The sequence below is a fragment of the Musca autumnalis genome, unplaced genomic scaffold, assembly GCF_047663935.1.
Source record: "Musca autumnalis isolate F117 unplaced genomic scaffold, ASM4766393v1 scaffold_2, whole genome shotgun sequence".
In the NCBI taxonomy this organism is placed as follows: Eukaryota; Metazoa; Arthropoda; class Insecta; order Diptera; family Muscidae; genus Musca; species Musca autumnalis.
The window spans coordinates 237,467,120-237,493,161 of record NW_027411755.1 but is presented as its reverse complement, the minus strand read 5'-3'; the positions used below and the strand labels follow the sequence as shown (position 1 = coordinate 237,493,161).

Below are 26,042 nucleotides of genomic sequence, written 5' to 3'. Positions count from 1 at the left end.
TTATCCACATTGGTGAATAAAATTATCCACGTTGGTGAATAAAATTATCCAAGTTGGTGAATAAAATTATCCACATTGGTGAATATTTATTCACGTTGGTGTATAAAATTATCAACATTGGTAAATAAAATTATCCACGCTTGTGAATAAAATTATCCACGTTGGTGAATAAAATTATCCACGTTGGTGAATATTTATTCACGTTGGTGTATAAAATTATCCACATTGGTGAATAAAATTATCCACGCTTGTGAATAAAATTATCCACGTTGGTGAATAAAATTATCCACGTTGGTGAATAAAATTATCCACGTTGGTGAATACTTATCCACGTTGGTGTATAAAATTATCCACATTGGTGAATAAAATTATCCACACTTGTGAATAAAATTATCCACATTGGTGAATAAAATTATCCACGTTGGTGAATAAAATTATCCACGTTGGTGAATATGTATCCACGTTGGTGTATAAAATTATCCACATTGGTGAATAAAATTATCCACGCTTGTGAGTAAAATTGTCCACGTTGGTGAATAAAATTATCCACGTTGGTGAATATTTATCCACGTTGGTGTATAAAATTATCCACATTGGCGAATAAAATTATCCACGCTTGTGAATAAAATTATCCACATTGGTGAATAAAATTATCCACGCTTGTGAATAAAATTATTTACGTTGGTGAATAAAATTATCCACGCTTGTGAATAAAATTATTTACGTTGGTGAATAAAATTATCCACGTTGGTGAATAAAATTATCCACATTGGTGAATAAAATTATCCACGCTTGTGAATAAAATTATCCACATTGGTGAATAAAATTCTCCACGCTTGTGAATAAAATTATCCACGTTGGTGAATAAAATTATCCACTTTGGTGAATAAAATTATCCACGTTGGTGAATATTTATCCACGTTGGTGTATAAAATTATCCACATTGGTGAATAAAATTATCCACGCTTGTGAATAAAATTATCCACGTTGGTGAATAAAATTATGCGCGTTGGTGGACTACATTACCCTCGCTGGTGGATAAAAATATAAACTTTGGTGGATAAAATGCTTCACGCTGAACAATAAAATAATCCTCGTTGGTGAATAAAATTATCCGCGTTGGTGGACAAACATATGAACTTATAATCTAATCCAAATTTTGTTTCTCCCCCTTTCCAATTTCAGGAACTTCTGAAGGTGAATTCAATTATCCACGTTGGTGTTTAAAATTATCCACGTTGGTGAATAACATTATCCATGTTGTTGGATAACATTATCCACGTTGGTGGATTACATTATCCACGTTGGTGGATAAAAAATAAACTTTGGTGGATAAAACGTTTCACGGTGGACAATAAAATTATCCTCGTTGGTGAATAAAATTATCGTTGTGGATAACATTATTAACGTTGGGGGATAAAATTACCTACATGTGCGGCATTTACCATTACTCTATATATTTGTATTTCTATCCAAAACCTATTCATCTCTTCATTTTTTATAAATTATTAAATCCATATACTATATACTCTAATCCGTATTTTGTTTCTCCCACTTTCCAATTTCAGGAACTTCTGACGGACTCGCACACACTCAACTTAACTGCAACAGGATAACTTCTTCCAAACCAAAGGCGAACAATAAATTGGTAAGTTATAATAAAAAGTAATAAAATTGATTGAATTTTCACAAGAAAGAAGGGAAAAGATTTTTCATAAATATGAATTATTTTACAACAATAAAATAAATATGGAACACTAACTTCTAAGGCTGATGGCGAGCGAAGAAAATACGCTACCAACTTTCAATGGAATTTTATAATGCTTGCTCAAAAATAAAAGAAATTGTTAACAAAATTCGATTTCGATTTAATTTTTTGAAAGATGTTACAATCTATTCATCAATATGTGTATAATATTGTCATGTGGATATGTATGTATGTAGGTTACATTTTACTATAGTCTTAAATCTGACCAAGCTACGAAAAAGTAGCCAACCATCCATATGGACTAAGAGTCTTGTTTTATTCATATCGTGTGTGCATAAGTTGTTGGCTGGCTTACTGGTTATTTACTCCGATTGTATGCCAGACATATTTGAATAAAAGAATTCCTTTTGGCTATATGTGTCTATGTGTGTATGATGCATATTGTATGCTGCATTGTATTGATTGAATTTGTAGATTCGTTTCCCTTTCCTAGCCAAAAAATGAAAAAAAACTATGCATCTCTCTCAACTAAAAAACAAAGCAAAACTTCGTCAAACATGTACCAGAATGTTGCCACTGATTTGTTGTGTTTCTTCTTTTTCATGTTCCATATGAAGGAAACCAATGCACTTGTAACGCCATCCATCCAGTCATTCACTCGTTGTTACACATTGAATGTGATCGCAGTGAATATTCGCCTTTACTACAAAAAATATTCACTTCATCACTGCCTTTCACACACACATTTCGTTGGGTGTGTAAATATGGATGTATGAAATATGTATGTGTATATGTAATCATGTATGCATATATGGTATATGCATTTACAAAGAAACCATGTGACACTATTAACAACTAAAATAAATCGGACATAGCAACCGACAGTGGGTTGAGATTTGAGATTATACATATAAAGTAATCACCTTAGGAGAGCAATTACAGGCAAAATATTTTTTTTAAAAAATGCCATGTCCTTAAAAAATATTTGTAAAAAATTGCATGTCCTTGCACAATATTTTTTTATATCCACATCCTTGAAAAATATTTTTAAAAAATTTCAAATCCTCGAAAAATATTTTTAAAAAATTCCTCATTTCTAATTTTTGAAAAATTTCAGGTCCCTGATAGTACTTTAAGAAAAATGCACGTCTTTGAAAAATATTTTTAAGAAAATTCCAAGCCCACGAAAAATATTTTAAAAATTCCCGACTTTAAAAACAAATTTTTAAAAAATGCCATGTGCTTGAAAAATATTTTTAAAAAATTTCATGTTCTTGAAAAATATTTTTAAACAAATTCCATGTTCTTGACAAATATTTAAAAAAAATTTCCGAGTCCTTTAAATATATTTAAAAAATCCATTCCCCATCCTTCTAATATTAATTTAATAAAATCCACGTCTTAAAAAATATTTTTTTGATAAATTCCATGTCTTTGAACAATATTTTTAATAAACTCCACGTCCTTAAAATTTTTTTTTACAAAAGTCAATACCATGAAAAATATTTTTAAAAAATTCAAATCCATGAAAAGAGGTTTGAAAAAGTTCTAAGTTCTTCACTTATATTTTTAAAAATTCAACGTCCTTAAAAATATTTTAAAAATCCACGTCCTTGAAAATATTTTTCAAAAATTCCAAATCTTTGAAAAGTATTTTTAAAAAATTCTATGTCCTTGAAAAACATTTTTAGAAAATCGACGTCCTTAAAAAGTATTAATAAAATCCACGTCTTTGAAATTATTTTTTAAAAAAACAATTTTTAAAAAATTCACTTCCTTGAAGGATTTTTAGAAAAGAACACGTCATTGAAAAATATTTTTAAACAAATCACATTTTTGGAAAATATTTTTAAAAAATTCCACTTCCTTCAAAAATATTTTTTTTAATGCACGTCCTTGAGAAATATTATTTAAGAAATAAATGTCCTTGAAAAATATTTTTTAAAAAACTCCAAGTCTTTAAAAAATTTGTTTAAAAAAACCACGTTATTTAAAAACAGTTTTTCTAAATCAATGTCGTTGGAAACTATTAAATAAATATTGTTCGTCCATGAAAAATATTTTTTTTAAAAAATTCAAAATTCCAAAAATATTTTTTAAAAAAAATCTACGTCCTTGAAAATTAGTTTTAAAAAATTGCACCTCCTCGGAAAGTATTTTGAAAAAATTCCATGCCCTGAAAAATATTTTTAAAAAATTCCAGCTCCATGAAAAATATTTTTCAAAAAAAATTCCCCGTCCTTGAAAATATTGTTAAAAAATTCCAAGTCTTTGACAAATATTTTTAAAAAAATTCCAAGTCTTGAAAAATATGTTTAAAAAATCCACTTCCTTGAAATATATTTTTAATAAATTCCACGTCCTTGAGAAATATGTTCAACAAAATCCACGTCCTTGAACAATGATTATAATAAATATTTTTTAAAACATTTTACGTCCCTGAAAAATATTTTTAAAAATTCCAAATCCTTTAAAAATATTTAAAAAAAACTACCGTCCTTGAAAAATATTTTTAAAAAATTCCAACTCCATGAAAAATATTTTTCCAAAAAAAAAACCAAGTCTTTGGAAAATATGTTTAAAAAAATTATCGTACTTCAAAAATATTTTTAATAAATTCCACGTCCTTGAAAAATATGTTTAATAAATTCCACGTCCTTAAAAAATATGTTTGAAAAATCCACGTCCATTTAAAAATATTTTAAAAAAAATCCAAGTCCTTGAAAAACATTTAAAAAAAATTCCAACTCCTTCTTTAATTAAAAAAAAAACAACGTCCTAAAAATTATTTAAAACAAATCCATGTCTATGAAAATATTTAAGAAAAATAGACGTCCTTGAAAAATATTTTTTAAAAATTCTAAGTCCACAAAAAACAATTTTTAAAAATTCAAATTCCTTAACAATATTTTTAAAAAATCATCGTCCTTAAAAAGTGTTTAATAAAATGCACATCCTTGAAACCTATTTTTAAGAAATCCACGTCTTTAAAAAGTATGTAAAGAATGCACGTCCTTAAAATTATTTTTAAAAATTTTACGTCCTTGAAATTGTTTTTAAAAAATCCATGTCATTGACAAATATTTTTAAACAATCCACGTAATTGGAAAACATTTTCCAGGTCCTTAAAAAAATATAATTAAAAAATTCCACGTCCTTGAGAAATATTTTTTAAAATTGCACGTACTTGAAAAATATTTTTTAAGAAAAATTCCTAGTCTTTGAAAAAATTTTTTTTAAAAAAAATTCCTAGTCTTTGAAAAATATGCTTAAAAAAATCCACGTCATTGACAAATATTTTTAATAAATTCCACGTCCTTGAATAATATGTTTAAAAAAATCCACGTCCTTGGACAATGTTTATAATAAATTCCACGTCCATGGAAAACATTTTAAAGAAATCCAAATCCTTGAAAAATATTTAAAAAAAAATCCAATTGATTGTCTAAGTCTGGAGTTTCCCCCATTGGCTTAACTTCATCACTTTCCTCTTTGCAGAGAAAAATGTTTACAAAACGCACTGACAGCTTGCAAAATTTACTGATCGCTACCAATATCATGATTTCATCCCGGCGAAGGGAATTATCAATTGGCTTTTCAGTTTTTGAAATGATGATTTTTTAGTGAAAACCTGAACTCTTTAAGCATCGAGTATTCTCATGTTAATGAGAATGATGCTCACTTTTCGGCTTTCCCAAAAAACACCAAAACAAAATATTTGCAAGCTGACAGCACGATTCAACTAAGAAATCATCGATTTCTGTTAAGTTGAAATAACATCAACACAGTTACCTGTGAGTATGTCGATGGAATTTTATTTACAAAATTCCGTTTTGCGCGTGCCTTCGCTGTTTTTTGTTTGTTTTGTTTTAGTTGAAGATTCAATCATATGATTGTCTAAGTCTGGAGTTTCCCCCATTGGCTTAACTTCATCACTTTCCTCTTTGCAGAGAAAAATGTTTACAAAACGCACTGACAGCTTGCAAAATTTACTGATCGCTACCAATATCATGATTTCATCCCGGCGAAGGGAATTATCAATTGGCTTTTCAGTTTTTGAAATGATGATTTTTTAGTGAAAACCTGAACTCTTTAAGCATCGAGTATTCTCATGTTAATGAGAATGATGCTCACTTGATAATTCCCTTCGCCGGGATGAAATCATGATATTGGTAGCGATCAGTAAATTTTGCAAGCTGTCAGTGCGTTTTGTAAACATTTTTCTCTGCAAAGAGGAAAGTGATGAAGTTAAGCCAATGGGGGAAACTCCAGACTTAGACAATCATATGATTGAATCTTCAACTAAAACAAAACAAACAAAAAATCCAATTTTTAAAAAATTCCAAATCCTTGAAATGTATTTTCAAAAAAATCTAAGTCCTTCAATAATAATATTTAAAAAACAACGTCCTTAAAAGGTATTTGAAACAAATTCATTTTCATGAAAATATATAAAAAAATCCACGTCCCTGAAAAATATATTTCAAAAATTCTAAATCTTCGAAAAGTATTTTTAAAAAATTCTAAGTCCACGTAAAATAATTTTAAAAAATAGGTAAAAAAACTTTTTAAGTTAAACGGTCTTATGTTAAACTTACATTGCAATGTTTAAGATAAATGTACTAAAAACCAAAAAATAATAAAATAGATACAGTCGTAGGAATTATAAACATATGCATAGACTAGACTAAAATAAAACCGTGGGGCACGTCAATTGTCTACAAATGATCGAACTAATGTGCGATAGAATAATCGTTTAATTCGTCGTTAGGCAGTTGGCCCGCAGACGGTGAGGAAATTACTTACTATTTCTTGCTCATGGAAATTCCAATAGTTATACACTCCATGTAAATAAAAGAGATGTTTCAACTAGTTTATCGTTGGACATGCACACTGCTGCCTGGCGAGGAAGCGTTTCACTGCTCGTAGTTTGTCTTTAATCGACAAAGTACTACTCGCTCACCACTATGAAACTCTAAAACTCGCTTATAATCGAGCTTGCTAGCTTGTTTCCACATTCTAGCCCTACTTATCACACGTCCATCGTTGTCGGTTGAACAACTGCCTAATTATAGTGTAACATTACAAAACAAACATTTTAATCAACGATTGTAGACAATTGACGTGCCCCACGGTTTTATTTTAGTCTAGTGTATGCATATGTTTATAATTCCCACGACTGTATCTATTTTATTATTTTTTGGTTTTTAGTACATTTATCTTAAACATTGCAATGTAAGTTTAACATAAAACCGTTTAACTTAAAAAGTTTTTTTTACCTATTTTTATTTATAGTATATTGTGTTCTGCTTGTTGAGCCCTTTCATTTTATACCCATATTGATGGGATTGATAAAACCTACGTTATCCGCCATCTTGGATTTCAATTTTTTATAGTATATTGTGTTCTGCTTGTTGAGCCCTTTCATTTGATACCCATATTGATGGGATTGATAAAACCTACGTTATCCGCCATTTTGTAGCGGCCGCCATCTTGGATTTCAATTTTTTATAGTATATTGTATTCTGCTTGTTGAGCACTTTCATTTGATACCCATATTGATGGGATTGATAAAACCTACGTTATCCGCCATTTTGTAGCGGCCGCCATCTTGGATTTAAATTTTTTATAGTATATTGTTGTTGAGCTTGTTGAGCCCTTTCATTTGATACCCATATTGATGGGATTGATAAAACCTACGTTATCCGCCATTTTGTAGCGGCCGCCATCTTGAATTTATAATGATAATGAATAAATATAATTGTATTGTCACCAAAATCCAAAGTGTATACAAAATTTCAGATTAATCGGTTGACAGGAAGAGGGTGAAATTTGAATTACTAAATTTGACCCAAGAATAAATAATAAATAAAAAAAAAAACAAACGGGGTGAGCTAAATAAAACCATTTAATAAAACCATTTAAAAATTATAATTGCTTGAAAAATATTTTTAAAAAATCAACGCCCTTAAAAAGTATTTAAAAAATTCACGTCCTTGAAATTATTTTTAAAAAATTGATCTTTAAAAACCACGTCATTGGCAAATATTTTTATCTATCCACGTAATTGGAAAATATTTTCAATGCCTTAGAAATATTTTTTAAAAAAATCCACGTCCTTGAAACATATTTTTAACAAATTCCAAGTCTTTAAGAAATATTTTTAAAAAATCCACGTTATTGAAAAATGTTTTTTTTTTAATCTATGTTATTGGGAAAAATTTTACGTAATACATGTTCTTGAAAACCCTTTTTTAAAAAATTCCACGCTCTTTAAAAATATGTTTAAAAATTCCACATCCTTAAAATATTCATTTAAAAAATTCGACGTCATTGAAAAATATCTGTTAAAAAATTCAAGTCATTGAAAAATAATTTTTAAAAATTCCACGTCCTTGAAAAATCCACGTTTGTTGTAAAAATATTTTTTAAAAATCCACATTTGTTGGGATACTACGTGGACAACTAATTTTTAAAAAATCCACATTTGTTGGGATACTAATTTTTAAAAAAATCCACGTTTGTTGGACAACTAATTTAAAAAAAAAATGCTTGAAAAAAATTGTGGACTTGAACGAATTAAAATTTTTTTTCAATTTTTTAATTTGATTCCACTGTTTTGGAACAATCTGTTTTTTTCTGTAGTTGTTTTTGCCTTGCTTTGAAATGTACTCTAAAATGTAAGTAAAATAATTTAGTTAAAACAATTATTCAAAATCTGTTGCAAAACGATAAAAAAGTTAAGAAAAATCAGCTAAAAACAAAAAGTATTTCTAATAAATAATTACGTTTTTTACACATCATAGCCTCATGGTAGCTGCAGGCATGTTCTTGTACTCTATTTTCAGTTTATAAATCAACATGAATAGCAATAAAACAGCTAAACTGAACACAAACTTTCTCAGCAACGTTCAATGAAATTTTCTTTCAATTTCTGTTTTTGGGTTTTGTTGTCCGGTTTTTTCTTATTTTTCCTTCTAGACAAAGTCTGTTGGTTATTTGGTGGCAGTAATCCTTTTGAGGCATGCAAGGCCTTCAAGGCTGAAATTTGTAAAAAAAATTGTGTATTCCCAGCAAAATGTTCGATGCCAAAGATGACATTCAATCATGGGTGCAAGTGATCTAGCATGTCATCTTTTTAGCATCTTCATCGATGAATTTTATATGAGCGTGGACCCCAAAAGATGACGTTCTTTTCTGGATCCTAAGCATGTCATTTTAACCAATGCGTTGACATGTCATTTCCACCAATGCTTTGGCATGTCATTTCCACCAATGATTTGACATGTCATTTTCGCCAATGCTTTGACACGTCATTTTCACCCATGCTTTGACATGTCATTTTAACCAATGCTTTGGCATGTCATTTTCACCAACCCCTTGGCATGAAATTTTCATGTCTTGTTTGGAAAATGGAAATGCTGTATTGAAATATGGTTTTCATGAAAAACAAAACTCTTTATTAATTCAAACGAATTCATGAAATAGCTACAATTAATTTATCAGTTTAGTTTTTCAAAAGTTTACATCCAAAATTGCAATGTAATCACCACCGCTGCAACGCAAAAGATTACTTCCTCCGTTCTCCGCAACTGATATTCTTTCATCTTACAAAAGGTTTTTTCAATTATCTTCCCATCACCAGTTCAAATTTCAACATGGACTCCAAATGCACTCCTTTAAGTATTTTTATTTCGTAAATTACTTTTATTTTATAATTTTGTTATTTTATAACAACATTTTGGTAATTTATACTCTTTTGTTTAGTGACGGAAATATGAAGGGATCTACAACCCGGCTTGCTTTAGGGATCTCTAAGAACAAAATGTAACGAACGGGGAGGAGAGACTTTTTATGGAAAATACCATTTATGCTTATTTCATTTATTTTTAATTGTTTCTTTCCAAAAGTAGTTTCTTCTTTATTTTCAGATTCTTGTTCCTTTTCGTTTCGGACTTTTTTTTCAAATTCGAAGAAGCGAGATTTGATTGATTTCATTCTATGTCAGATTTAGAACAGACAAGGGAACTTTTAAAATAGCAATGTGTGCAGTCCGATTCTATTTTTAGCTCGATGGTTGGGACTTCATATAATACCAATTGTTTAGAAGTTTTAGTTGTTTGATATGCAGGAAATGTAAGACAACATCACGACGACAGTTTTAACAACTTCTGTTGTTGTTGGTCTGTTCCAGAAACTGCAAGAATCTACTTATTTTTACTACGATAACAATTTTTCCTTTATGTTATCGGAAAAAATAGTAAAAATTAGTAGATTTTTCCAGTACTGGAACATACCAAAATGAAAATAAACAGGTGTGTAAATAAAAACACAAACATCATCTCTATTGGATCGATGGAATGGGTACAAATGCTGATGAAAAGATCGGATCTTTCACGACTTCCTTTGCAGTGGTTCAAATCCTAATGAAAAGATCGGATCTTTCACGACTTCCTTTGAACCAATGCAAAAGATGACATGAAATCACGTCATCGCAAAGAACCCCTTCCGTCAAATTTTGCTGGGTTATTATTGAGATAGTTAAAGAATTGGAACTGAGTTTATCTCTTGTTGTACTCTACAAGGTTCAAGTTTAGCATTTTTAGGAAAAGAATAATGCAAAGTTTTAAGCCCATATAACAGTTTAATGATATTTAGGCCCTTCCCATGTGCTTATCCTTTTTATCAAATAAGATCTTTTTATTCTACCAAATTATCGATATTGTCAGATTTAAAGGAGGGTATTGTGTAGACTACCCACAAGATACCTCAGCGGATTATATGCCTTATTGACTTATCTATATATTTTGTAATTCATTAACCTGAATAAGAACTTCTGATTAACTTTGCAATAACTCCTCAAATGGTTTACTTATAGTTGTGGTCTAACAAACAATATCGACATTTGTAAACAATTTGTTGCTGTTTGCAAGTAAGCCTAAGCCGACATGCGAACCTCTAAGACGCTATAAAATACGTTGTCGATGTGGGTCTCATGGCACATTTGAAGCCGCCATTTTTTCCTTTGATTGGTTTTTGTTAAGATCTTATTTCTACATTGCAATGAATTTGTATTTTGTTGAAGAGTTTTACTGCGCATGCGTAACCTTTTTTGTAGACCCAACACCACCGCCGTCGATCGCTTGGTTGGTCTTGCTCATAGAATATTCGTGCGTTGTTAGCTGTTGGTGCAAATATGCACATTTGTTAAAGAGGCAGCACAGGTGTTGTTGCAACTTAATGACGAAGCATTGGCAATAATTTAGTGTCGACATGTTTCTTAGCCAAATAAACGACGACAGTAACTACAGCACAATGCAGCAAAAACTGCGTCATTCAGCCAGATGGAGTTAAATAAATGTTTTTTGTGTTTTGTTAATTGCTTTGTAATAGCAACTGACGTAATTGTTTTTTATAAATATTCAATTTAGAATCAAATTTTGAAAGAAAAAAATGTTCAAGAATTTTTAAATAGTTTTTCAAAATATTTGTGGTTGAAATTCACAAAATTGTATAATGTTTAGAAATATGAACAGAATAGAAATAACATTCATTTATTTATTCGATGCAATAGATCTAAGTAGATAATAGTTCCGTTTCCATTGTTCCGCATTTTAATGAGAGTTATTGAGTCTATGGAGAATGAATACTATTTTTTTCAAAGATTAAAAAGTTACCGATAGTGGTGGCTCAATTTGATATTTTAGAAAGTTAGCTTCAAAAATATCGATATTATGGATAATCGCTGTGGACGGCAAAGAGTGATTCGGAATCGTTTCTCGTGGCCAAAATTATGTAATATTTGGAAAGAGATATTTATACGTTTGATGGTCTGATAAAAAATCTACAAAAAAAAAAATAGACTTTAAAAATCAACGTTTTTTGGTCCACTCGATATTTTTAAAACCATTATTGATAGTCCTTTGAAAAATATTAAAAAACACATTTGATGTTCTTTTGAAAAATATATTTTTTAAAATCTACCTTTGTTTATGGTCCAAAAAAAAAGTATTTTATAAAACATCCAAGTTTATTGGTCTTCTTAAAAAAAAAAAATATTTTCTTTTAAAACTTTTGATGGTTTTCATGAAAAATATTTTTACGTTAAATCCATGTTGTTTGAAAAAATTTAAAAAAATATTTGTTCATTCTAAAATTCAAGTTTTTTTGTTTTAAATCCACGTTGTTTAAGTTTTTTAAATCTATGTTGCTTGAAATTTTTTTAAATACACGCTGCTTGAAAATGGTCAAAAATATATTTATCAAAAATTCACGTTAAAAGAACAAAAAAAAAATGCAGTAAAAAACGTGCGCCAGTCAGCCAAATGGTGTTAAATAAATGTTTTGGTGTGGTTCATTAATTCCTTTGAAATGGCATCTGACATAATTCGTTTTTTGTTTCTTTTATAAATGTACTTTTTTATAAATGTACTCCACAAACATCCCAGGCGGACATGGGAGACTTCTCTCATATCAATATTAAGTCTGTTTTTTCTGTTTGTAGCACAACGAACTAACCATTTGCGACCATCAGTATAAAATTCTTAGACGATCTAGCCATGTCCGTCTGTCTGTTGTAATCACTCTACCGCTCGAGTGTATTTTATCCATAGGCAGGTCAAGTTCGAAGATGGGCTATATCGGACCACCTTTTGGTATAGCCCCCATATAACGGTACCTCCCGATTTTCGGTATTTTGGGGATTTTAGCTACATTTTTTGACCGAACTACCTGTAATTTCACATTTGGGGTTCCCAGTGGTCACAAAATATCCCCACTTAAGACCGTCACTTAGGTCCATGATTTTCGGTATTTTGAGGATTTTTGGGAAATATTTTTGACCGAACTACTTGTAATTTCACAGTTAAGGATACTAGTGATCACAAAATATCACCTTCAAATACACGTTTTGGAACAGCCTCCATATAACGTTACCTCCCTATTTTCATTATTTTGAGGATTGTGGCTACATTTTGCGAACGAACTATCTGTAGTTTGACGTTTGAGTCTCCCATTGGTCACAAAACTTTTCCACCAAAACCATAGGTCCACATTTTTGATTTAGCTCCATATAAGGTTACCGACCGATTGAATACATTTTTTATGATTTTTTTTCCCTTATTAAGGTACAAGTTGTCACAGAATATCTCTTCCTAAAATTATGGACAGGAAAGGAAATAATTATTCCATGGTGGAGGGTATAAAAAGTTAAACGATTTTTGACATTTTTTAAATCCAAGTTTAATATTCTTCTTAAAAAATACACGTTGTTCGAAAAAAAAATCATTTTAAAGAAATTCACGTTTCTTAAAATATTTTTAAAAAATTCCATTTTTTATGAAAAAGTCCAAGAAAACATCCACGTTGTTTTTTTTTTTTTTTGAAAAATTCTTTTAAAGATTTCCTACTTTTCTAAAAAGGTGCAAGTTTCTTAAAAATTGTTTTTAAAAACCTCCAAACTTTTCAAAAATCCAGGTTTCTTGAAAAACATTTTCCATCTGTTTGTTTTGTTTATTGTTGAAGATTCAATCTCATTTGATTGCTTGAGTTGGAATATTCCCCCAATGGCTCAACTTCATTTATTACCCTCTATTACAGAGAGTAATGTTTTTCAAAACGAACTGACAGTGTTGCAAAATTTTACTGATCGCTACCAATATCGTGATTTCAACCCGGCGAAGGGAATTATCAATTGGCTTCTCAGTTTTTGAAATGATGCCTTTTAAGCGAAAAACCGAACATTTAAATACAGGTTTGATGGCCATCTCAAAAATATTGTTTAAAAAATCAGGGAGCGACATACGGTATTTTAAGAAAAAAATTTTAAAAAATATTTGTAAAAAATCAACGTTGTTTTAAAAAATATTTGTAAAAAATCATTTTTAAAATATTAAAAAATTCACGTTTCTTGAAAAATTTTTAATTTAATTTTAATAAATCTACGCTGCTTGAGATATTTTTTAAATGCATGTTTCATGAATTTCTTAAAAATCCACATTTCTTAAAAAATCAAATCGAAAAATCAAAATACCCTCAATAATGTTGGCGACATTTCCTGAGTATTTCAGACATGTTCGGACTCTGTGATAAACAGTAGGTCCCATGAATCGGGATGCACTCATTGTTATGATAGAAGGCTCTCTTGTCCCTGCTGGGATGTTTATAGATCAATTTGTTTTATACACTTCTAGTAAATATTCCTAAATTCCCATTTATATTTAAATTTTCTTGGAATATCAGGTTTCTTTTTGGAATACACCTAATATAAATAAATATATAAGCCCGACATAAGAAACCGAGTACATTTTGAAAAATATGTGTGAATCCAATTGGGCAATTAATACGCCAGGACTTCACGTCATTTGCATGATAAAGACAATTTGTAGGATGATAGGAACATGTGATTCTTTACACAAAATCCATTACATGCAGTAATTTACATCAGGGGAAAGGTCAGTAGTTCTTTTTCCATATATAGGCTTCTTTTCGGGTGTATGACCTCTAGGAAATAAAATATGGACCACAAATACAAAAGTAGTGGTCCCTTTCACCCGATAAATAATATCAGATTTTCATCCAAAATTGTAGGCATCTTCTTCGACCCAACCTCTTACCTCGTGCAAAATTTCGTAACGATTGTGCAATAGTTGCGACCTCTGCCGTGTATATGATTACACTACAATCAAATAACTCTATTTATTAGGATGTAACTCTGTTAATTGACCATGGACACCAACACAATTGACATCAATAGAAAGGTCAAGAGTTCCTTTTCCACGTATTGCTTACTTACCTGGAATGTGTCGTCCAGGAATAAAGATATAAGCTGTATACTCAAATTTTTTTTTACAAATTTCACACAAAAGTTGTGGTCCATTTAACCCTCTAGATATTATCTGATCACAATCTCAAATTGCAAGCTTCTTCCTTGTCATATACTCTTACCTTATTTAAAAATTCGAGGCGATCGGACTCTTCTTGCGACCTACAGAGCAGCTACAAAATCGGATAGAAATTGTGTGTTTCGATCCATTTCACCCGATCATCACCAATAGCAATAGGTGTCTATTTTGGTATAAGCCCGTCCTCCATACAAAATTTTGTGACGATCCGTCCATAGTTGAGGCCTGCAGTTTGATTACAATTTATAAAATCGCTTTATCTCGTCGATATACATATGAAGATTTGTATACCACATTGTGGGTCTAGGACTAATATTTCGCGGCCATGAAAGGCTTTATCCTTACGATTTTATTGGAAAGTAAGTGCATATTTTCTATCTTCTGAAAGTCATCTAGGGCTCGGTGATCAATTTCAAGAAAATTAAGGGCGGTTTAGTCGTAATTTTTTAGGAGATTCCTCTACCTTCCCTCCCAGTCCTTGGTTTTGCTGGCTTATGTGTTTCACGAAAACGATTATTTCTATATTTTCGTGACTTTTGCACATTATTTCAAATGTATTCGACTAAATATTCAAAAATAAGCAAAAATTCCCTTTATTTCTGCCGTTTTTATAATGAAATATAAACAGTTTTCTTTTTTCTAGGATAGCGATTTTCCTTAGCCCTAAATTTTAATAATTTGCTATGAAATATAATATTTTTGCACACAGGAACAAAGATTCTGTTCGCAATTATTGAAATTTATATTCATACTAGCTGAACCCGGTGCGCTTCGCTACCCCTTTAGATTGATATGCATTTGAAATTTTACGGATTTTTTGAAATCAGAAAGAAATCAAATTCAAAAATTTAAAGTAAAGTATTTATTGTAATGCTTTAGGATATACAATGTTTTTTGTTTTTCCTTCAGGAGCGTAAACAAACAAATCGGTCTACCAACATGTGAACGTGCAACTTAGAGCTGACCATGAGAAAAGCAAGAACATGCTAAATTTAGGCCCCATACACGAAGAATCTGTCCTTGGGATTTATTTATAGTCATTGCAAATGCCAAACGTACAGGAAGCTGCAATCTTTTAAATTTGAAGGGCGTTTCGGTTGCTATTAGAGGGATTCGAGGTAGAAGTACATCTGAACCTATATACTTCCCAGTAATAATCGTTGCCTCAATTAAATAGTTATGTAGTTTTTTACTGTTAACCTTGTACCATTGCAAAGGCGAGGTGGGTCTATGTTTCTTAATAAAATAATAGGAACATCAACTTTAAGCACTAAATTATGTGGTGGAAAGCCTGAAGATCCAACGAACTTAGGAATTCAAATGGATAGTTAACCGCGTCGTCTTCAGTTGCCACAGTATCAATGGATTTGTACGTTCGTGCATTTCCTGAAATTCTATTGACTGAAATTCTTTTAATATAATTTACCAATTTGTTTTGTAGACCAATTCCCGCCACATATTCCAAATTTCATTGAAATTGGGATCACATAGCGTGTTTGGTGCATCAAATACATGAAATCGGCCGAAAATATATATGGGAGCTATATGTAAATCTGAACCGATTTCTATATAATTTGACAATTTTTTTTTGTAGATCAATTTCCGCCACATATTTCAAATTTCATTGAAATTGGACAAACATAAGGTGTTAATTGCATAATATACATGAAATCGGCCAAAACTATATTTTGGAGGTATATCCAAATCTGATCCGATTTGAATATAATTTGGCAAACTAATTTCTAGGATCATTGATTGAACATACATGGCGTGTTTGGTGTAGAAAATACATGAAATCGGCCGAAAATATATATGGGAGATATATCCCAATCTGAACCGATTTCAATATAGTTTGGAACATTTATTTCTGCAATGAATTCCGTCACACATTCCAAATTTCATTGGAATTGGGCATACAAAACGTGTTTTATGCATCAAATGCATTAAATCGGCCGAAAATATATATCCAAATCTGAGCCGATTTCAAATTACTTCGGCGAATTTATTTTTAGACCAAATTCCGTCACACATACCAAATTTGAAGACTGTATCGATAATCGTTCGTTAGATATCAGCATACAAAGTCTACAGTTTTTGGAGGTACTTCCGATCCTGAGGCTATATCTCCAGATCGGGGCGGAATTTTTAAGATTTATATAGCCTGTGACACTTTCAGGCCATGTGGTAATATACTCTGAAAGTTTCAGGAAGATCGGTTCAGCGGTTTTTGAGTCCATAAACTTCAAACAAACAAACGTACAAACATTTTCCTCCGTTATAGATATACTCGTAGATACCGCACAAATTTCATTGAAATAAATATGGGAGCTATAGCCAAATCAACACCGATTTCAATACTTATTTCTACACCAAATTTAGTTACACATTGGACATACATAGCGTGTTTGGGGCATCAAATACATGAAATCGGCCGAAAATATATATAGGAGCTATATCCAAATCTGAACCGATTTCAATATAATTCGGCATACTCATTTCTACAACAAATTTAGTCACACATTCCAAATTTCATTGAAATTGGACATATATAGTGGGTTGGGTGCATCAAATACATGAAATCGGCCGAAAATCTATATAGGAGCTATATCCAAATCTGAACCGATTTCAACATAATTTGGAATACTCATTTCTGCAACAAATTTAGTCATACATTCCAAATTTCATTGAAATCGGACACATGTAGCGTGTTTTGTATATCAAATAGTTGAAATCGGACGAAAATATATATGGGATCTATATCCAAATCTGAACCGATTTCGATATAGTTTGGCACATTTATTTTTAGGCTAAAATCCATCACACATTTCAAATTTGGAGTCTGTATCTGTAACCGTTCTATAGATATTTGCATACAAAGTTTAAATTTTTTGGAGGTACCTCCGATTCTGATGCTATATCTCCGGATCAGAGCGGAATTTCGAAACTTTTTATAGCCTATGTTACTTTCAGGCGATGTAGTAATATACCCTGAAAATTTCAGCTAGATCGGTTCAGCGGTTTGTGAGTCTATAAATTTCAAACAAACAAACATACAAACATTTTTCTATTTTATATATATAGATTGCAGAAAAATTCCGATATTGACTGGTTTTTTTGCCAAAATATTTAACAAAAGTTACAAAAACCGAATATTTTTGACGCATAGAAAACAGGGTTGACAACTTCTTCTTTGTTATTCTCGCTTATAGCGTTGCCATGGATCCATGTTACATACATTTTTTAATTGCCACAGAACCAACATTTTTTTAAGTATTTGGTTTTTTGAATATTGGTTATAGGGTTCTAAAATACTGAGGTGTTATTCTTGGTGAAATTGAAAACCGAATATTTTTGACACTCACTGTACGTATTTCGTAAAAAAAGTGTTACAATTAGCACAGGCTGAGGGTATATCTCTGTCGGCAAAGCCGACTGATACTTTTTTACTTGTTAAATATAGGTACGACGGCCTTCTCGAAAATATATTTTTTTTAAAATCAAGGAGTTTGATCTAAGAAAGCTATTTATAAGCATAACTACCTCTGGTCATGTTACTTTAATTCTTAAGTAACCTTCCCAAAAAATAAGTGTGTATGTGGCTTCTATTGTTGTAGTGTCAACCATCTCTCCTATCCTACTCCTTCTCAAAGCCACATTTAATTGATTTTGTAATTAACATTGACCATATCTAATGGATGCTGCTGATACAATTTGTGTTTGGTCATTTAATTCTATCGGCTGTATTTGGTGGATTTTGCCAATGGCCAGTGGCATTGTCACACCAAACAAGTAAGCAATCGTTGGCTATTATTAATGACATTTGTAATTTTTGGGAACAAACTCATTTTATGCTTTTAATGGCACATTAACACAATAAATGTTGTATATCTTTGTATGGCCTTAGGCCTAAAAGGGCAAAAGCAGGACATTTCGCTAAATTAGCTTAAATATCTTTGTAGAAATATGAACGCCCCTCTTAACATATGGGGTGGAGGATGAAGGAGAGAGTACCTCATGGAAAAACTGAACTAGTGTTAAGAAGTTACCAATGAATGTTCCTTTTATTAAAAAAGAAAATTCTTGTTTGTAAAATACTTATTAGAAACGACCACAACGTCCAATGGGCTTTAAGATCGACTTTATAGAGGTAATTAGGCACAGTACGAAAAAATTACCATTAGGCTTTATATAATGTCCCCTAGCTAGTAATCTAACTAGCTGGTAACCTGAAGACAGCCTTCATTTTTATATGAACGGCATATGTGTGGATACTGGATATGAAATAAGTAAACAAATTCTAGGGGAATGAGAATTAGAAAATTTGTCCGTGACTTTCTTTCTTTAATTTTGTTTCTATTATTAATTTTTGATGTTATGATGGATTGTCTGTATATGAAATGTTGACATTCGTTTTTATTTATTTCTCTTTCTTTTGTTTTTTTTTCTTTTGTTTCCTACTCATTCCAGAGACACGCTGATAATGAAATATGTGTGACAACATGGGCGTAGAAAGGCATATCGGGGTTTTGATACTAAGATTCACAGTAATTAAACTGGGAGATATGGGGGAAGGATTGCAGTTAAGATCCTTCGTAATGATATTTGTTTATGATGTTAGAAATTCTTCCCATCAGCCAGTCGCTTTTATTTGGCTACGTCATTGATGTCTAATTAACAACACCATTAAAATAAGTTTTATCGCTTTTCGAATCTTTTTGTGACAGTTACAATTGAGTAATTAACAACAAAACAACAAATACAAATTGTCGCACATTTGTCAATTATTTTTATACCCTCAGCCTTTAGGCTAAAGAGGGTATTTACACTTTGATACGACCAAAAATGTGCCTCATCGAAATAATGGTTTTAGACCCCAAGTATGTTTGTACGATCAGGGACGTACTCAGGGGGGGGGGGGGGGGGCATGGGGGGCCGCCCCCCCCCCCCCCGAAATGGTTTGGAACAAAATTTATTAAGCTACTGTAACCAATTATTAAATTTTTTCTGTGTCATAAACATTTTTTATGTTAAGAGATTTCAAATGAAAACTTATATATCTATCTTATATATATGAAGTTTCTGTACAGAAAATGTACATCAAGTCAAGTTATGTAAGATTTTTTTTCAAATTTTTTTGTGTGTATACTCCCTTTGGGAGAAACTTCCAATGAAATCTGAATTACGTTTTCATGCCACATCATTCCCCAATTAAATACGAATTCCGTAATGAATATACTCCATATTTGTTATGTCTTATTCAAGCTATATTGAGGTCTCGAGGCTTTTCACTCATCCTGAATCCAAAATACTTCAGTATTGTGGGATTGGAAGTGCATGAAAAATGTCTATTGGACAAAATGTATGAAGCGTTCTTCGTGGACTATATATTGAAAGCCAATTAGAAATTTGTTTCGCTGCCTTCACCAAAATTTTTTTTTACTTGTTGCTAAACAAGAGGAGAAAATTATGAAGAAAAATTAATTTGTGTTCTTCAAAAGCTGCTAAATGTAGCATTCTCACTTGCATTTTTCCCCATAATTGCACATATCGCTAATTTATATTTCAAAAAAACAAGTTTCCAGAAAAACTCGTTTTAAGTTGAGGAATGAAATTTGACTTCCCAACTTAAAAACGTTAATACACAAAAAATAAAATAACTATTGGGATCATCTTTTGTACAGATCTTGCCAGATATTCGTGCTAAATTTCTGTGCAAGATCAAGCATGATTCGAATTGTTTTAGTGCTTTATAACCTCAAAAAACCTTTTTGTTGATTTATGCCAAACTCCTAGAAAACAAGCTGTAACTCGTTGATTTTTAGAGATATCAACATGAAAATTTGACACAAGATAAAATAGAAGTAGTAGAAAAAATATAAATTGCTAACTCAAAAAACCCGTTTTTTCAGTTATGCCACTCTTTGAGTAAATGAGCGATATGTTTGGACGGACAGTCCGTCCGTCTGTATCTCAGTTGTCTGACAGGCTGGAGCGCATGATAACTTTCGAACGGATCAAACGATTTTGTCAAAGTTTTGAATCTCGTAAAGAAAAAAATTTCGCTAAAATGGTAGTAATCGATTCGATCTGAACTTTGCACATCGCAGTATTTCTTCCAGAAATATATCGAACCCAAAATTGATTATATCGGTCCAGTTCTTTAAATAATTTTTTTTCCAAATATACGACAAGTTTCAAGAGAATATGTGTGGTCAACATCTTCATGCACTTCACTCTCAAAATTTAACATAAGTGCAGCTTAAGACTGATCCTTTGGACTTTTTTGACATTTGTAGTCTTGTTTACTGCGATATCAAATTTTGAGGGGGAAAGCCCATGCTTCAAAGCTCTAAATACTAAGGAGACCAACTAAAATGGCTTGTGGACGCAGTAACTATTTATAGATGGGGAAAAAAAAACAAACAAAAAGTCGCCGGAGGAATTTTCAAATAAATCGCGATCAAAGTTCACATTTTTTGGGTTATTTTAGGTTTTCACGATTTTGCGTGGGAACGACAAGTCCTAGCGAAATGGGACTAAAGAAAATGTTAAAGAGGATTTTCACTGCTACAACATTTTCCTTAGTTGCCTTTCTAACTTAAAAATGTGAACTTTGACCGCGATTTATTTAAAAAATCCCTCCATCTATTTTCCCAGGTGTAAGCCGTTTTCAACTAAAGTTAGTTAAGGACACCATACATGACATTGTTTTATAAGGAGGCGATACAGTCAGTGCATTGTCCCAATTTGAACTTATATATCTCAAAAATGGTAAAACTTAGGAAAAAGTAGTAAAGGCCAATCTTGTAGAGAATTTTTACAGCTACAAAATTTTTTAGTCCCATTACGATAGGACTTGCAATTTCCAAGCAAAACCGTAAAAACCTAAAAGACACCTAAAGATGTGAACTTTGACCGCGATTTATTTAAAAATCCATCCAGCGATTTTTTTCTTGTTTTTGGATTTTTTCTCATCTATGAACATTGTAGTTTCAGAAACTGCAAAAACTTCCCAAGTGTAAGCACCTTTCAATTAAATTTAGTTAAGGCGTTCTTTAACATTATACCAAAAGTAAAGAATGCAGCCGGAACAAAAATCATAAACATTTTCGACTTATATTATTTTGTCACGACTTAGCTAGAGTTTGCCAATTGGTTTCTGAGATATTTGATCGACCATGCTGTGGCTTAGTCCAAACATGAGTTTTGTAGTCTCAAACAGTACTCTGAGAAGGATTTTGAGTCTATGAATCGTAATCTGTATCGTCCGTTTTTAAATTTTTAAAGTTTTAATTAATCAAATTTGGCGTTTTTATAGCATTAAAGAATAGTTTATTCTTAGGTTATCGACACGATAGCTAGATATAGAAGTCCAATCTGTGCTCGCAGATTCGTGTTATTCTTCTTTTTAAAGGTAATTAATTTATAGAAGTCGTATGGGTATTTCGATATGTAATTAAATGAGGCGTTATGTTCGGGGACGTTATGTTCGGGTCGATCTATACCCCTATACCCTATAACTCCTATATAACTTAATTCGTCCTACTCGCGAATATACAGTATAATCTCGATAATCCGGATACCACATGTTTTGGCGTTGTCCGGATTACCGAGTAGTTACGAAAAACACATAATTTTGTGTTTAAATTATAAATAATATAAGATTTATTCAATGAAAGCATTTAATTTAGCATAAACGAAATCGTATTTAAATAAAATTTTAAAAAAATATACCGTATGTTAAAATTTTCAATATTTTTTGTCTGAGAACACATTTTAATGCACCTTTCTTCAATACCATCACCGGAATCATTTATTTCTATTGTCAATAAGGTGTAAGTCTTCCTTTTGATGGAAAAATTTAACACCGTTTAACCGTGGTGTAATGGTAAGCTCTTTCACCTTGCACTCTTTTCAACGGTGTCAAAAATACCGCCCAGCAAATTATTGGCGGATTTTCCTGATTAATTCAGCAACTTATCTACAAGTGGTGTCGTAAGACTAGCTGTTGGGACTCTTCTTATCTCTAATATGAATCGGGATGCCCTCATTAATATGAAAGAAGTATCCCTTGTCCCTTCCGGGAAGTTTTTGGGACCATACCTAAAATTCCGAATGACTTTAAACGACAAGATTTGTTACCAAAAGTTAAATAGCATTATTGGAAAAATTTCTTATTTTCTATTGTTCTTTTAGGAGAACCCTTAAAATATTTACAAAATAAAATTTACAACCAATTTTCTAGACTTGAGGATAGCAGTGATTGAAAAATTTACCTTGATAAAAGATTTTGACCATTTGCTTTTCTATTTCTATTACAGAGTTGTATGTTTAGGAGTAACACTTTTTTTACCAAACGTATGACCTGATGACGTTCTTTCCAATTGTATGCAATTTTAGGACAAATGTTCTCCACAAACTAAACCAAGCCTTACGTTTGCCAAGACCACTTTTCTTCCGAAGCTTCAAAAATAGGACTCATTTTTGCTCACAACGAATAAATTTTGCAAAGAATTTATTTTTTATCAATAAAAATCAAATTACATCTGCAAACAATAAAATGAAAAACATAAATAACTTAATGAAGAAGAAAACGAACGATTGTCCGGATTATTGAGGTAAAAAATTTGCCGTATGTCCGGATTACAAAGTCTACAGTGTAAATATTTTTAGTGTCCGGATTACCGCTTAACCACTTTCTGCATGGAGACTCTTTCACAAAAAGGAATCCCAAAATCTGTATTACAGCTGATATTCTAAAAATTAGATTAAGAGCTTTGAAATACAGAAAATCTTGCGATAGCAGAAATAATGGCAGTTATCTGTACTTTTAAAATTCTGGGATATACCATAACGTTGACCTATATTTTTAATCATATAGGTCCAAACGTGGTTTCAATTCAATTCTAAATATCTTATATTTAACTTATATTTAATACTCTGTAAAAAGTTAAATTTGTATCCTAAATATTGTGATCTTTCTCTACTGAATTTTTATAGTTTGTGTCAATATTTCATATAAAATCAACAGCAAAACCTTAAAAAAGCTTTACGTAACCCTACACACTATTTTCAATTTTCACGATTTTTGGTCAAGTTGAATCGCTTTGATTTTTGTTTACGCAAGTTGTATTCACTGTCCTCTATACGACGCTGTAAATTTCATTAGGGGCAAGCCCATACTTCTTGAGAATATAGCCTGAAAGTTACAAAAAACCATATGACACCGTGTGTAGTGGTTGGAGCGCAAGAGAACTCTAGAACGGATCTTCCGATTCGGTCCAAAATTTGGCTTTCGTAATATTTTGTCCAAACTTAGTTTAAGTTTGTAGATAAGCCATATTGGTCCACTCCTTCAGGTACCTACCCCACAAATGTTCATAAATATTCGGAAAAATTGTGCTCACGATAAGTCTTGATGGGAGTGACCGATTTGGTCCATACTTTACACATTCTCATATTATCTACCAGATATAGATCAGGTTCGAATATGGACTATATTTGTCCACTCCATCCCGTACCTCCCACACAAAATTTTGGATAAGTTCACTTTAAGACCTGCTATTGAATCACTTTGATTTTTGTTGAAGCAACTTACATTCACTGCCTCAATTACGATGGCAAAAATTGTTTCTTGAGAAAACAGCCCGAAGGGTGTAAAAACCCCCTATGGCACCCCCATGGTCCATGTCGGTCCATTCCTTTAAGTACCTTTTCCGCAAAATTTTTGAACTTTAATCCTAATCAACATTTTTGTCGGTCCATGCGGCTAAAATTTTGAAACCCCCTAAATACATAGGTTTTTTGTGAAAAAAGTGTTTCAATTTTCACAGGCTGAGGGTATATCTCTGTCGGCAAAGCCGACTGATACTTTTTTACTTGTTTCTTGTCACAAATATTTACCCACCATTTCGACAAATCCATATTCAATTTTGCATTACATCATCGCTCAAAAAAGAAAAAAACTGGAGAAAACTTGAAAAACTTATTGCGTCTCAAAATGCGTTTCTGTTAAATGCAATGCAACAGTCGGCTGCTGCACACACACGTACATACAACATGTTGTCATCTTATGTTGTTGTCTTCGACAATATTTTGTGTCCAGCATTACACCACATAAATGTTGTAGTTATGTTGCTATAGCCGTTGATGTTTAGCATCATTTCGGCCATAACATAAGGTCTGTTCGTTTACTCAATAATTTGTACAAATTTGTACAAGTCCAGTAACTTCTTGTAATCGACTAAGGTCTTTTGCATGGTACTGTAGAGTAAACGAACAACATCCAGTAACAATTTGTACAAATTGTAAGTAAACGAACACACCTATAATTTGTTATCTTGGAATTGTGCCGCTAAGATATGGGCTAATAAATAAACCAAGCAAACAACCAACAAATGCATCGGCAACATTATTAGGCTGATGATGTTGTTTCATAGCTACCACATAATAGGGGTGTCTTTTTACTTACTAAATGTTGCTGAAACATTTTTTTCAGAAACTTTTCCTTTATACAACTGTCAAAATCTGCAACATTAGTAATAATTATTACTAATTATCACGTAAAAAGACACAGCTAATATTGACATATCGTCGGTGTCATGCTTAAGTGTTCCATACGCCGTTTGCCTGCTTTGAGATAATCGCATTTTAGTATTTATATTTTTGACTTGAAATATAAATAATAGTACATAGAACATATTTGCAAAAAATTAGAGGAATATATATTGGAATATAAAAGTTATAGACATTTTATTTTAAGAAATTTGGTCGATTTGTTCCATATCCGCACTTATGACACAAATGTGAAATATTGTAAATCACATGGAACAAAATGACAAACAATTTTTGCATCTTTGCCTCAATAAATTAAATACTTCTAACTCGAAATTTCTGATTTTTGAAATGTGTCTTTAAACTTGTAAGTTTTTAAAATATTAAATTCATAACTGAAAAAGTTGATGCTTTCCCGTCGAGGCGTTGATATCTCGGAAACTACAGCAGATAGGAGAAAGCCGACTAGAAATTCAGAAAGAGCATACCGGAAAACCCTAGAAACTACATGTATCTCAAAAAGTCAAAAATGGCGTATGGAACACTTAAGCATGACACCGACGATATGTCTGTCCAGTTTGCCTGCTGGTCGCCAGACTTTAGGGTTGACTGGGTGCTGTGACTGCTGACGGTTGGCGTTGGTGTGTTGTAACTGATCAATTGAAATCAGGTATTTGCAAAAACATAATAAACCTGGCACAGCATACTGCTAACTTGAAGGCAGCAACCAAAAGCTTCCTTAAAGTTTTCTATTTCATCGCTTGACTTCTTTTCAGCGTTAACACTTTGCAGTTAGCGGCTGACTGCCAGTGATTAATCGCAACGGTATCAAATTTCCTTTTGACAATTGAATTAAGATTGTTCGGCTATAAGTATTC

At 31.7% G+C, this 26,042-nt stretch overlaps 1 long non-coding RNA gene across 1 annotated transcript in view; it reads left to right on the top strand.

Annotated features, from left to right (window-relative positions):
* LOC141393366 (uncharacterized) overlaps window positions 1-26,042 on the top strand; it is a 254,868-nt gene that overhangs the window by 109,332 nt on the left and 119,494 nt on the right. Inside the window, exon 3 of the long non-coding RNA XR_012410077.1 lies at window positions 1,569-1,648. This is a non-coding gene — a long non-coding RNA (uncharacterized lncRNA). The remainder of the gene's footprint in view (window positions 1-1,568; window positions 1,649-26,042) is intronic.